The following is a 13,624-nucleotide window of genomic DNA, read 5'->3' on the forward strand; positions in this document are numbered from 1 at the left end:
ATAAGTCCTGAATTTGATACAAGAATTTAGTCAAGCTTCAAGAAGAAATTCTCAAAGCATTTGGGTGGTCGGCTGGAAAATTTAGTTATTGTACCTCAAAAACCACAACATGGGTAATATCCTATTCCTAACAGAAATCCTAAAAATATCTAGAATACAGGAATCAGTGTGCTCTCTGACCTAAATTCCATTTACTGAGTATCATTTTATATTAAATGGGTTATATAGAGGTTATATATAGGCTCTGTCATAATAATATCATCACTTTCTTGTTTTAACTAGTAAAAACTCTGTGTACTTGGGGGACATATGCAGAACATAACATTTTAATCACTTTTTCTCTGCAGACTTTAAGAGTATAATCTAAAAATCATAGTTTAAAAAACCCTCAAATCTCAAAGCATCCCAAGCAATGTCTTGATTGAAGCAATTTTAACTTATAATGTAATAAAATCAGATTTAATAGTTTATATAAAAAGAATGAGGAAGTGCAAAATATCATTTAATGTACAGTATATTTTAGGAGCTTCTACTTAGAGACATACTGTGTTTCTTTTTCTTTCTTACTGCAACACTCGTTTAAAGTAGAGCTCATTAATATGTATATAAACATTTCAGATTTTCATATGAAAACTTCTAGAGAGGTGGAAAATAACATTATTGCTTCACTGATCTGAGGTGGCAGACTTTGGTAGCACCACAGAAATCATATTGGAAACTCAGTACCAGCAGTCCTGTAACCCCAAGGGTGTCCAACCCCACAGGGTTGGACTCTTCCTACACACACTGTGTTCACAAACAGAGCACAGGTAGCCAAGTTCAGGGACACCCAGAGCTCAGGGACTGAAAGAAAAAAAAACCCCTCCACCTGAAACCTCCAATTTTGTACAGAAGCAGCATGAGGGAAGGTAGGACTGCAGTTTGTGAAGTCACAAATGTGATAGATAAACTGCGATTCAGCAAATCCTGCAGCACAAGAATGAGGTGGCCACTTGATAAAAGCAGTGGGAGAGAGATAGCCTAAAGCAGATAAAAGTGTTTCTTTGGACAGCAAGCAGAGACAGACTTTGCTGCCACAAGAGGCTGTGAGGGCAGACAGTATTAGAAGGCTTAATGACAGATTAGTCAAATTCAGGAGCTCTGCATGGCAGGTACTGAAAGGACTGGGCGAGGATGCACCCTCTCACATGTCTGATAAAGCTGCAGGTCCTGGAAAGGTACAAGGACAGAGGACCAGAGAACATGTACAACTGCACAAAGCCTTCCCTAACCCACATGTCCCAGTGTCACCACTGGAGATGGAGTATGAGGACTGAGAGACCTCCACTCTGAGCTAAGAGGGTACTTCTTACACCTTCCTGTCATCCGCTGGGACCTCTGTCAATAGGAACTAATTTTTCTTTTCAACAGCCTGCCTCTCTGACCACCATAGCACTTGATAGAGAAATGTCATTGACCTTCTTTTCACAAGGAAGAAAAAAATCAGCAGCATCCATGATTATTTCATATAAAAGCCTTGATTTTTAAAAGATGTCTGCTTCCCTCCTTACCTTACCCTACAGCTGTTTTTACTGGAAAAGATATTTCTGTCAGCAGAGAGGTTTGAGGTTAGAAATAAGCAGTGACACCCACCGTAAAAATGGAGGAAAAATATCTTAAATTATCCTGTAAGAGAAACAAATCTTTTCTCAAAGGAAACGTGGCTGGCATGATGATGATGATCTCTTGATCTTGCAGCAATTAATTTTGCACTGACCACTGCAGAACTGTACAAGTAACATGAAAACATCTTGCTTTCCACCCTATGTCAAGTTGGTGTTCTGAAGACACAATTGAAGGTTACTGAAATCCAAATCTCTTCCACGAGATTTGCATTAGGTAGATAATTCTACAGTCAGTTGTACCACACAATCTTGTTAAAGTGCACTGAGAGTGTAACTGAGGTTACATGCTACCCAAGGAGCAACCACAAAAATTAGAAGACACGTTGAATCCATATCTGCAAGTGAAATTACCTTTGCCATACCACAATAACAATCTTTCTTGCAAGCTAATCAATGAAAGATGCATGTCACATCAAATTCCCTTCATTTTTATACCCCCACTTCCTTCAAAGGCAAATGAAAGGACAAGCATGACTTCACTAATTATGATTAAAAATTGACTAGTGACTGCTTTGTACCATACATATTTATGGTTTACACCATAAATAAAGTATAAAAATAGGAGGTCTGAGTCAAACTCGCCAAATGCTTAGAATTTTCGGCATTTACAAGTAAGATTAAAGTGTGAAATATTTGTTTCAAGTAAAATACATAAAGCATACGTTCTAGTACAACATTAATTGCAGTAAAAACAGTATATGCAATATAATATTTGGACACAAATTTTCCCATTCTGGTTCTGACCGCCTGTCTTTTGCATTGCCATGTATAGCATGTTAAAAAGGCTTAACAATGTAATTTAGAAGTGTTTCTCTACAGTGTTTCATACTCTTACAATTAAAGCACACAGTACTAAATGGCAAATCTTACTTCTAAACTAAGATGCACTGAACAGCAAACTTCACAATTAAATTACCAATTCAAAGGGAAGAAAAAGGAAAGACAACCAAAATTTCTCATGCTTTTCCAAAAATATATTAATATTTACAATCACTTCATTATTTCCTGGCTTAAAAGAAAAAACTTTCCAAGTTATGTTTTTTCTCAGTTTATCTAATCACATATATACCTTACTAAGAAGCTAAAGTAGTCAAACGTGTTTTTTTGAAAGTGTTCAGACTCTATAAAAATTTCAAAAGTTTGACAAAATGAACTGATTCTGCTGTACAATACAGCTCAACAGAGAAAAGCATCATGAATGACCTGTTAATCTCTCTCCTTTCCTACAGGTGGAGCATTCAGTAGAGACTATTCATATCTAAGGAGAAAAAGAATTCTTTTCTAATGATGAAGCAGTTAGCAAGGAGACAGACAGATGTATCTAATATCTAAAACAGATTTCTAATATGTAACACCTCGGGCCTCAGAGGTGGCTTCACGTGAAACTTGAAGTTCAACAAAACCAAGTGCAAGGTCCTGAACCCGGGTTGGGGCAGTCCAAAGTACAAGGGAAGGCTGGGCAAAGAATGGATTGAGAAGAGCCCTGAGGAGAAGGACTTGGGAGTGTTGGTGGATGAGAAGCTCAACCTGACCCAGCAACGTGCACTGGCAGCCCAGAAAGCCAAACGTGTCCTGGGCCCCATCCAAAGCAGCATGGCCAGGAGGGTGGGGCAGGGGTTCTGCCCCTCTACTCCACTCTCCTGAGATCCCACCTCGAGTGCTGCACTCAGCTCTGGGGACAAAAGGAAAGGCATTGCCTGTTGGAGCAAGTCCCAAGGAAGGACAGCAAGTCGATGAGAGGGATGGAACACATCTCCTGTGAGGACTGGCTGAGACAGGTGCAGTAGAATTACCACTGCTATACTTGGAGCAACATCCTGAAGAGATTTTAATTGTTCCTTCTTCATTTAACATTCAACACCTGTCTGTGCAGACACTGAGGGAGTCTACCTGAATAAGTGTTATATAAGTATTATACCTTCTTTGATCAGAGAGATATATTTTCTAGCAGAAAGTTTTCCCTCCTTCCTTGGTTTCATTGGTCTTTAGAAGCCCCCCCCGTTCTTCCTCTAATAAAAAGGGGACAGGTATTATCATATTCTTCATACTTTCCTCTATTTAATAGATCTAATTTTTCATGTTAAAAGGGAAGCTATAGATAGAATATAACAATATAGGTAAAGCGAGATGGTTTTGTTTTGCTTTGTTTTGTTTTTAAGAAGAAAAAACACATTAATTACTTGGAGGGAAACATTTTAACATGTAAATGATCAGTTCAAAGCAGTTCAAAATAGCAGACTACCTCCATATATTATAGATGCATAAATATAGGCTACAATTGCCAGTAGTCCTTAATTGTGAGAAGAAGGGAGATTAAATTAAATTATACATGTCATATATTAAAAAAAAAAGTAGAAAAAAATAACAGACTTTTTCTTTAGAGCTCAAAGAGCACATCAGAGAATAGAAAATTAATCAGATGCCCTGTCTCAGAGAAAAACTAATCACATATGCAAGTCAAATTGGGCAAAGTAGCTTAGCCTTAATGAAAGAGAGAACTTGATAATATTGGCACATTTTCCAGCAACATTTTCAAAATAGAGCATTTCACTCTGAAAAGTCAAAACATTTAATTTTTGTCATTTTCTAGATAAAATATTTCAACTTTTCCAAGGATATGTCAGCAGGTTGAATACTTCCCACAATCTTTTCAGAAGTCAGAGTCATAAAGAAGGAAAAAAACTTTACCCAGTCACTCATCCTATATTCAATTGAAACCAAATGAACACTTACAGTGCAAGCATGAGGATGATGTAACCCTCAGGACACAGGTCTTACATTTGCACCAAAAGTATCAATTCAGAGCCCTGGGACCTTTTATGGAAGTCAATTCCCACTTTACAGTGTACCTCCTACTAAAGCTATCGCTTTTGTGATGAAAATCTTCTGGTGTTAGTAAAGAAGCATATAAATCTCAAATTATAGCTTGTGAAAAGGAAAGAAAGAAAGCAAGCATATTTTTCTTACTATTTTGGAAACATATATGACTAAGAGCAAAAAAGTAAATTTGTGTTTTGGTTTACCTCTGAACCAAAACATAGGTCTTGGCAATTGTTTCCCTTTGTTTCTCAAGTTTGCATCCATTTTGATTCAGACAAAACCAAGCCCAAAACACACTACATTTGGGGAATTGAAAAAAACAGTGCATTGTAACAAAGCTGAAAACCTTCATTCTCAGGAATTTGTAGGAAAAGTCAATGGAAACCAGAGTTTGGATCAACAAAACTGCCAGAAGCAGTAACAGCAGTGTTAATAGCTCTATTCTTACCCTGCAAAGCCTGCTGGTTCACTCTGCATGGACAAGCTAAATACCATCAACAGTAAAATACTGCCTACAGATATTGAGAGCAACACATCCCATGACACCTGTCTTGATCATACCCAAAAACCACACATAACATCTACCACATTCTTAAAATTGTACAGTACCACTCTGAAGGCATAGAACATTTGCTTGAAATTAAGCTTTATTGAGGAAAGGAAATATAGGACGAAACTACCCATGCATCAGATTCCTTACCAACAGGAATATAATAATTTTCAGCCACCAACACTCCCCTAGTGAAAAAATATACAACAAAATACAAGTTACTGCTAATTGCCTGCTAAGCTGATGCTATAATTGTTTTGTGAGAAAGTGAATGAGGGATGTGTTAGCAACTCTCATGGAAAACACAGCTAAAAATATTTTCTTCAAATAAGTTCTGTTTGGAACCAGACCATGTTATTAAAGTCTCACTAAAGAGAAATCGCTTTTTGTTTAAGTGACAGGATGTAATCTGATGGAAATGAGTCACAGAAGATCTCACACTGAAGCAAAGCACACTTCAGGGAAAATAAAATAAACAGGAAAGAGATCATGTTTAGGATCATCCACTGACATCACAACACAATAAGGAGTAAAGTGTACAAAATGCAGTGTGAGTGGATGAAATGTTCCAGTACATGGCCTATTAAATATCCCTATATCTTCAGAAAAGCAGAGCAATTCCAACAAGAGAGAGACATGTTAATGTTTTTATACCTTCCAGTTAACACTAACTTAACTAATTTACAAACAGATACAGATATAGAACACAGATGTCACAGTTAGGATTTAGAAAGCCTTGATGAATTTTCCCATTAAAAACACAGAGCTCCTATTATCTTTATGTTGTCAAAAACAAGCAAGTCAAAGCCTCCTTGATTTAAGAGATTTCTATTACTTGGGTGGCATGCTGTAACTGGCACACTTCACTTTGCACGTTCACGCATAGAAGATTTGAACTCACAAAATTAAAAAAATAAAGACCCAAACCTCAGCGATCAGATGGAAAGATGGCATGGATAAGGAGGCTGCTCCTGTTGATAAGCCTCAGCTGCAAAAATTAAGGCATAGCCTTGAAAAATACCAAAGAAATGCAACTCTGAAGTTGAATGAAACCATATGTTCTGGCATTGCAGGAATAGTGAAACAGGTGGCAGTAATACAGGTGTTTCAGTGTACAGCCTTAAGGGGTTTCTTTGGCAGTTTCAATCAGCAAAACAACCAGTTGTTTACTCTTTTTGATGCCAAAATAAAAAACAAACCCAAGAGCAGAGATACATGACTAGCAAGGAAAGGCAAAAAGTCTCCACAACTTAATAAACAGTTTTAACAGACAGCAATGCTGCACACTGATTTTGCATTGCCATCTTTATTAGGAGCACCAAAGACTACATTACCGCCAGGCAACAAGAAGCATGGAAAATAACATGAGCTTATCAATCCAAGTAAACTGGATATTGTAGCCCTTCCTCAAAAAAAACCCCTACTACTTGTGGGAACAAAATCCTTCTTCTGAAACAAAAAAAAATAGGCAAACAAGTCGTGCTAGAATTAATCATAAGTCAAATAATGGGGTTTTTTTTTGTTGCCAGAGCCTTTACTGCTACATATGTAATGAATTCTGTATTAAGGGAACTGCTTTTCACTCCTTGCTCTGAGATTCTCTCAGTCGTATTTCTTTGGTCTAGTTATCCTCCACTAAGGACTTGCTGTTAAAGCTCAATGCAACAATTTCTCATCAGGACTAGAAAAAGTTTTCTCTAGTCCACATGTTATGATTAAAAGTATTTGAATTTGAAGTCTTCAAACCCAAAGACTTCAAAACAGTAAGTCATACAGAAACTTAGAAACAAGACACACAAGGACATTTTGGAAAACAAATTCTCAGTGACAATGGAAATTGGTTCTTTATCAAAGAGCTGTCTACATATCTCACTTAACAAAGCCAGTGGAGAGCAGACCAACTCTGGAGAAAATCCAGCAGTTTTCTCTCAAATTTTTGCTGAAACTTTTGTTCTCTCTTACTGCAATATACCAAAAAAATCTGGATCTTTCAGGAAGAGAAGACAGACATGTCAGTGACTACTTTTAAAAAAAGGAGGAAGGAAAACTAATCATAAAAGAACCTTAGAAAAATGGATATGACTGCATTGGATAAATATTTTATATAGTTCGGGGGTTTTAATATAGTTTTATAACTCCTAGATAGGAGGCTTTAAAGGATCCAATAGAACAAGCATCACAGCAAACTGATGATATTGGAAAGTACAGAAAGTATCTAAATTATGCAAACTTCCTTAAATTCACTGGACAAAAAGAGGCAAGTTTAAATGAAAGCACACAGATTTTGCCTCATTATGCTAGAGAAGACTTTGCAAGCTGTGCAGAAAAAGGGACAATTTTCCTTCAAGTTTTAATGAATTTGCAATATAAGAAGACCAACACAAAACTTTGCAAGCTGTGCAGAAAAAGGGACAGTTTTCCTTCAAGTTCTTAATGAATTTGCAATATAAGAAGACCAACACAATAAATCAGGATGAAATGGGTTTGCCATTCCATCTGTTCTGTGCTTTGTTTTCTGATAGACTACTTCAGCATCATTCAACAAATCTGGAACTAGGTTATGACTTTAAAAAGCCACTGGAAGATAAAGATTAATATAAAGAAAGCATTTTTCAGAAGTGTATGTTAGTCCATACTTGTAACTTCATGTTGAAGTTGCAACTGAACAAGTTAAAGAGGTTCAGTAATATGACTATTTACATGTCTGCAAAACTATGCCTCTTTCCTGTTTATCGAATATTTGAAAATTAAAAGGGTTTGTTTTCATGTCAGGGTTTTTTGCTTGTTTGTTTTCCTTAAATGTGGAAACACTAACCAGAAATAGGAAGTAAGAACTCACAGAAATCATGTGATGAAAAGACTTGAGTACTTGCCTTTTGATGCCAAATCCACTTCACCATGAGTTCCAACAAAACATTCCAGGATATACATACTACTTTAGATAAGTAAGAGAACAGAAAACAGGAAATATTTCTTGTCAGCACAGAAAATTGTAAAACTTAGACACTGAGAACTCACTTCAGCTGCTTAAAATTTAAAATGACTACATGTACAAGAAAGGCAAGCAAAGAATATTAATTATATGTGCATATGTATAAGGCATATTGTACATTTGAAAAGCATTTGAGGTAGTATCTATGTCTTTTTGTTTTCCTTGGAATGCACTATGACATTATCTTCAACCTCATTTTGTTGACCAAGTCTCCCAGATCTCTCAAGATATGTACTGAAATAATACACCATTAAGTTTTAAGGGTTGGTTTATCTTTTTGATTTATTACAATCTTTTTTCATATATAGGTATCACCAGACTGAACATAAAGGAATGAAGAAAGGAAGGGAAGTGGTACAGCTTATCAACTAAACTAGAAAAAAAATACTACTATAATCCTGAAAAAGAGTGGTGCCAAACACCCAGTGTCAAACAGGGAGGAAAGTCTTGTCTACTTCAAGAACTGAACCTGAGCCTGAAAAGACCTCCTAATTAAGCAAAGATAAACCTTTACTAATTAGTGTCTCTACACATTTCTCAACTGATCTCATTACTCACTTTTCTAATTCCTTATTCTTACTCTCCCTCAAGAAGATACTGATAGAAAAATAATGCTGTTTCTCTCATCTTCCCCCAACTTCTGTGTACCCAAAGTCCTGGAAGAGCAGGAGCTTCACCCTGGAAACCTGCTTGCAGGCTCCAATTCAGAAGCTCTTTGCAGATCTTCAAACACACCCAGAAAGTTTGTTTTCTGGAGTGGTTAACCAAGAAACCTGAAAGGGTGGTGAGAAGGTTTGTCCTTAAAACTAGAGAGTGGAACAGGAGCAAACCAAGGGCTGTGGAGACAGATGGCAGGAGAGAATAGGGGCAGGGGCTGGCATGGAAGATGGGAAGGAAAGCCATATAACTGCACAGGCCTAAGAGAGTCAGACTGCAAGTGACCTGGCAGCCAGGATGGTTGTGGAGGGCTCTCTCCTTATGCTGAAGGGTTTGTCACCACAGAATGGTTTCAGCCAAGGGGGACTAGAGTGCTTTTAGGTGACCATCTCCCCCGTCACCTGCAGCAATCTGATGGTGCACAGTCCCTGATGCGTGGGCTTTGTGGCATGCAGGCTGTACACACTGTCACAGCACTGCGTGAAAGACAAGGGAACAGAAAACAAGTCCTTCCACTATCTGGAAGGGGTCATCACAGTGGCCTCCTGAAGTCATAAGCCACCTCACTGCCTTCTGTTCCAGGCCCTATAACTACAGGGGGGTCCCAGTAGCTGGCTTGCAATTTGAAGAGCTTTGAGGCCCTCTGATGCCAACCATCACTGGAGAAGAGAGGACCTGGTGCAGAGGGACTGCCCACCTTTGCATGGCACACCAGAGTGATGGCTCCCACAACCACGTTGAAGTGGAAGCAATATGGGAGGAGTAACATTGGCAAGAGGTTTTGAGGGGACACAGCCAGAAGAGCTGACCCCAACTGACCAAAGACACGTTCCCTACCACATAACATCATGCTCAGCTATAAAACTGTCGGGTGGCAGTTTTCCCAAGGTAGCCATGGCTCAGAGACAGGATGGGCATCGGTCTGCCAGTGGGAGGTGGTGATTGACAGCCTTTGCATCATTTGGTTTGTTTGGTTTTCCCCTTCATTTATTAAACTGCCTTTATCTCAACCCAAAGGTTTTTCCTGCTTGCCCATCCTGCTGTGGGGGAGTGAGCACATTACTGGGTAGGAGCTCAGCTGCCGGCCATGGTCAGTCCACATTTTCAAATGGAGAGAATGGGGGGGGTTTTTCCAGGGATCAAGGCTGTAGGACTTGATGTAAATACCAGTCTAAAAGACACTAAAAAAATCACACATCAGTATTTTTGGCGTGCATTTTTCTTTAACACCCTGGCACAGATTTAGGGTAAAAATGCAAGTGTTTCTTTTAGCAGACACCTGATCTGCACAGCTGTCTACTGTAAATGTCACAAACTACTGCTGTGACAAAGTCAGCAGAAAGACATAAAGCTCTGGAATAAGTGGGGCATAACACCAGCTATATAATCTTTGGAGTTTCTTCTTCATTAAGTTAACAATTTCATGAATTCTCACCTAAAGTCATGGCATGTAATTCTACCACTGAAAAGACTAAAGCTAGGTAAAGAAACCAGTTCAAGACTACTATCTGAGGTGTTGCGATTAATAAAGTCTGGGGGGGGTTCTGTATTTTCTGCAGTATCTATCTTCACTTCAAATGTGAATATTTGAGAAACATTTGCTGTGCCATTTTTAAAACATTGAAAACAATAGGGTGATTATATCAATACCGATTCTGTTTTCAAGTTAGCTTACATTACTCATACAGGTTTTACTCCAATAAAAGAATAACTACTACATGCAGTGCTTGCCTTATAATGCTTCCAAGAAAACATGATATCAGCATGTATTCTGACAGAAAAAGACACAAATCCCGTAATTGTCAGGTGAGTCACTACTTCTTTTTTACTTCATCTTTGTATTCTTAATACAAAAATATACAAAGTTTTCCAGCAGAAACTGCATTCTTCTGGTCACTGAAGAATTCACAAGCTTTTCAAATTTATAGATATATACATACACCAACACTCACCTGAGCATTCCCTTGTAGCAATATAGCTTTCTGGTTTTTTTCTTTTAAAAAGCTACTCATAAATAAAAATGTATCACAGACATCTTTTTATTTATAACATTTTTACAACTCTGCTATTGATTATGAGAAAGATGTTTAAGTTCACTTTTCTTCATCAAACACTAAGCTTTTAGTCTGCTGCAAAATGAGAATTCTTGATGGAAATATATGGTTTACTGAATGACATATCTATGGCATGAGGAAAGGAATGATTTGGCAGTTATAGGCATATTTACCCTGGAAAACCAAATGAATCTTCCCAGACCATCCATCACCATTTCTGCTCCTGTCCACAGTGGACAGATTGTTCTTCCTATTGCTTCATCTCTAGGTCACTAAAAACTTCCCATCCTGTAAAATAACAAAAAAACATTTCTGAGGATTGAAGCCATACGTTAAACACAGTCAATTATATTAGCTCCTTATCACCTTTTTCAGAGTAAATACTCCCATTCTGTAATAAGACCATTAATACTGCTGAACTATGTAAAAATTAATTTTGCATTTTAAAGTGTTGGTTTGAAACGAAAATACATAATGAACCATACCCCAACCTTTATTAGCTGATATGGAACAATTTATGGCACTGAGGATAAACAAGCCAAACAGTACCTGCTTAATTAGCTGTGATCCTGTTGGGTGCACATACTTTATCCTTTATGTTAAAAAAAAAACCATCCACAGATCAAATTAATTCTGGTTCATGATACACTGTCCAAGTGAAATATATAGAATATATGCACACACACATAAGTTGTTGTTTTGATTTTTCTCTATACATCTATTTAAATACTCAGACATGAATGAAATATAAAAATATAATATAGCTTTAAACTAGCAAATAAATCTGCTTTAATTACCCTTTCCAGTAACTCCTAGTGGTTTAATATCACATAAATATTGTTCCATAGGGTTGTTTTTGAGAACTGGCAAAGCCTGACTGATTAAATTTCCCATAAAACCTCCCAGTATCAATTAAGTATAGAAAAATATGCTCAAGTCATTTAGAATGAGAAAGAACTAGTCTTAAGTGTGCTGTGTCACCTTATCACTGTGTCCCACAGTCATAGGGAGGAGGAGAGAGATCCAGCAGACAGGAATTGTGCAGCAAGATTGATTTATTTAATTATTTTACAAACTCTTTTGTAGACTTTTTTCTCCATAGTCTAATTGGACAAAGGATCAGCCACCCCTTGGGGTGATTGTCTAGAATTCTAAAACATCCATTTTCAAAATACTTTTCTACTGTACCATAAACAAAGTTCTGCAAGGTCACAGGTGATCATAGTTTACAGAACTCTGCAAATTTCTTCTTGAGAGAGAAAAGTATCCCACAGGCCTAGAAAGAAGCAGGAAAATTTCTTGCTAACAGCATTTTTGTGTCCACATCACCTGACCTCCAGTGACTTTAAAAACATTGTTTCTTTTGCAGCCATGACATATGGTTGCCTTATGCATGTCAGTCATTTCCAACAGCTATGCAGCTTTAAATCATAAAAATTTCAGAAAAGAAAATCACTTCAGAAGGTCCCAAAGAGCATCTGATCCATAGCACCATGAGTCAGATTGAAAAATTTGTAAAGAGGCAGCAAGTCTCTCAAGAAGAAACAGAAAATGGCTTCTAAAAGAATTTTTACAAAATGGGTTGAAGCTGGGTCATGTTCTCCAAACTCAAATGTGCTCAAGCACAGTCACCTAGAGCCAATTTTTCGAGCCCACGTCCAGATGGCTTTGGAATGTATCTCCAAGGACAGAGACTTAACCGCCTCGAGCAACCTGTGCCAGTGCTCAATCATCCTCCCGATGAAAAAGTATTTTCTGAGGTTCAGATGGAACGTTCCATGTTTCAGTCTGTGTCAGTTGCCTCTGGTCCTGTCACTGGGCACCACTGAAAAGAACCTGGCTCTGTCTTCCTTGCATCCTCCTTTCAGGTATCTATATCTGCTGACAAGATTCCCCTAAGCCTTCTCTTCTCCAGGCTGAACAGTCCCAGCTCTCTCAACCTTTCCTCATACGTGAGGAAACATCTTTGTGGATCTTCTCTGTACCTCTAATATGTCTATGTCTCTCTTGTACGGGAGCATCTAAAACTGAACCGAGCACTCCAGGGGTGGACTCGCCAGTGCTGAACAAAGTGGAGGGATCAGCTTCCTTGACCTGCTGCCAGTGCTTTGCCAGTGGCAGCCTAGAGTATCATCAGCCATCTTTGCAGCAAGGACACATCGCTGGCTCATGTTCCACCCAGTGTCCACTAACACCCCCAGGGCATTGTCTGCAAAACTGGGTGCCCAGGGTTGCTCCTCCACAAGGGCAGGACTTGACAGTTCTCCTTGAAGAACCTCATGGAGTTCCTGACAGCTCATTTCCCTAATCTGTCATCACCTCTCAAAAATTACCCTGGCCTGAAGATTTCTTGTTTCTTAGATCAAAAATGCCCACGTAACAGAATACCAGGGCAGGCCACACATAGTCAGGAATGCAGCTAATGCATGTGCCAGGCTACCTTGAAGAATCAGTTCTTCCAAATTTCAAGCTAAATCTTTAAATGTGTTTTCACAACTAATCGTCACATATTTCAAGGAAGATAAACACGTACAGTTTCATTTATTTGAGGTCCTAACCAGTTTTGATATTTTTAGATAAGTGAAAGCATTATATTCAACTTCCTTCTAAAAAGTGATGGAGTTGTTTGTAGTCAGGCTATTGCAGGTTTATTGTAAATTTTATTATAGTCTGATATCTTAGAGTTTCTCACATACATTCTCTTGTAAATGCACATCTAAAGCAAGAATATATCAAATAATGGGAATTAGAACAAGACAAAAAAAACCTTTGAGTACCAGCATGCTGGTAGAGCATGTACTGTTGCTACAGTAAACCTTAGAACAGTATAGGAAGGGGAAAGCAACGTATCTGTGTATGCACCTACAGAGGAGTAGAAAAATTCAAA

This window comes from Corvus brachyrhynchos, unplaced genomic scaffold (assembly GCF_000691975.1).
Source record: "Corvus brachyrhynchos isolate BGI_N302 unplaced genomic scaffold, ASM69197v1 scaffold7, whole genome shotgun sequence".
NCBI classification, from domain to species: Eukaryota; Metazoa; Chordata; class Aves; order Passeriformes; family Corvidae; genus Corvus; species Corvus brachyrhynchos.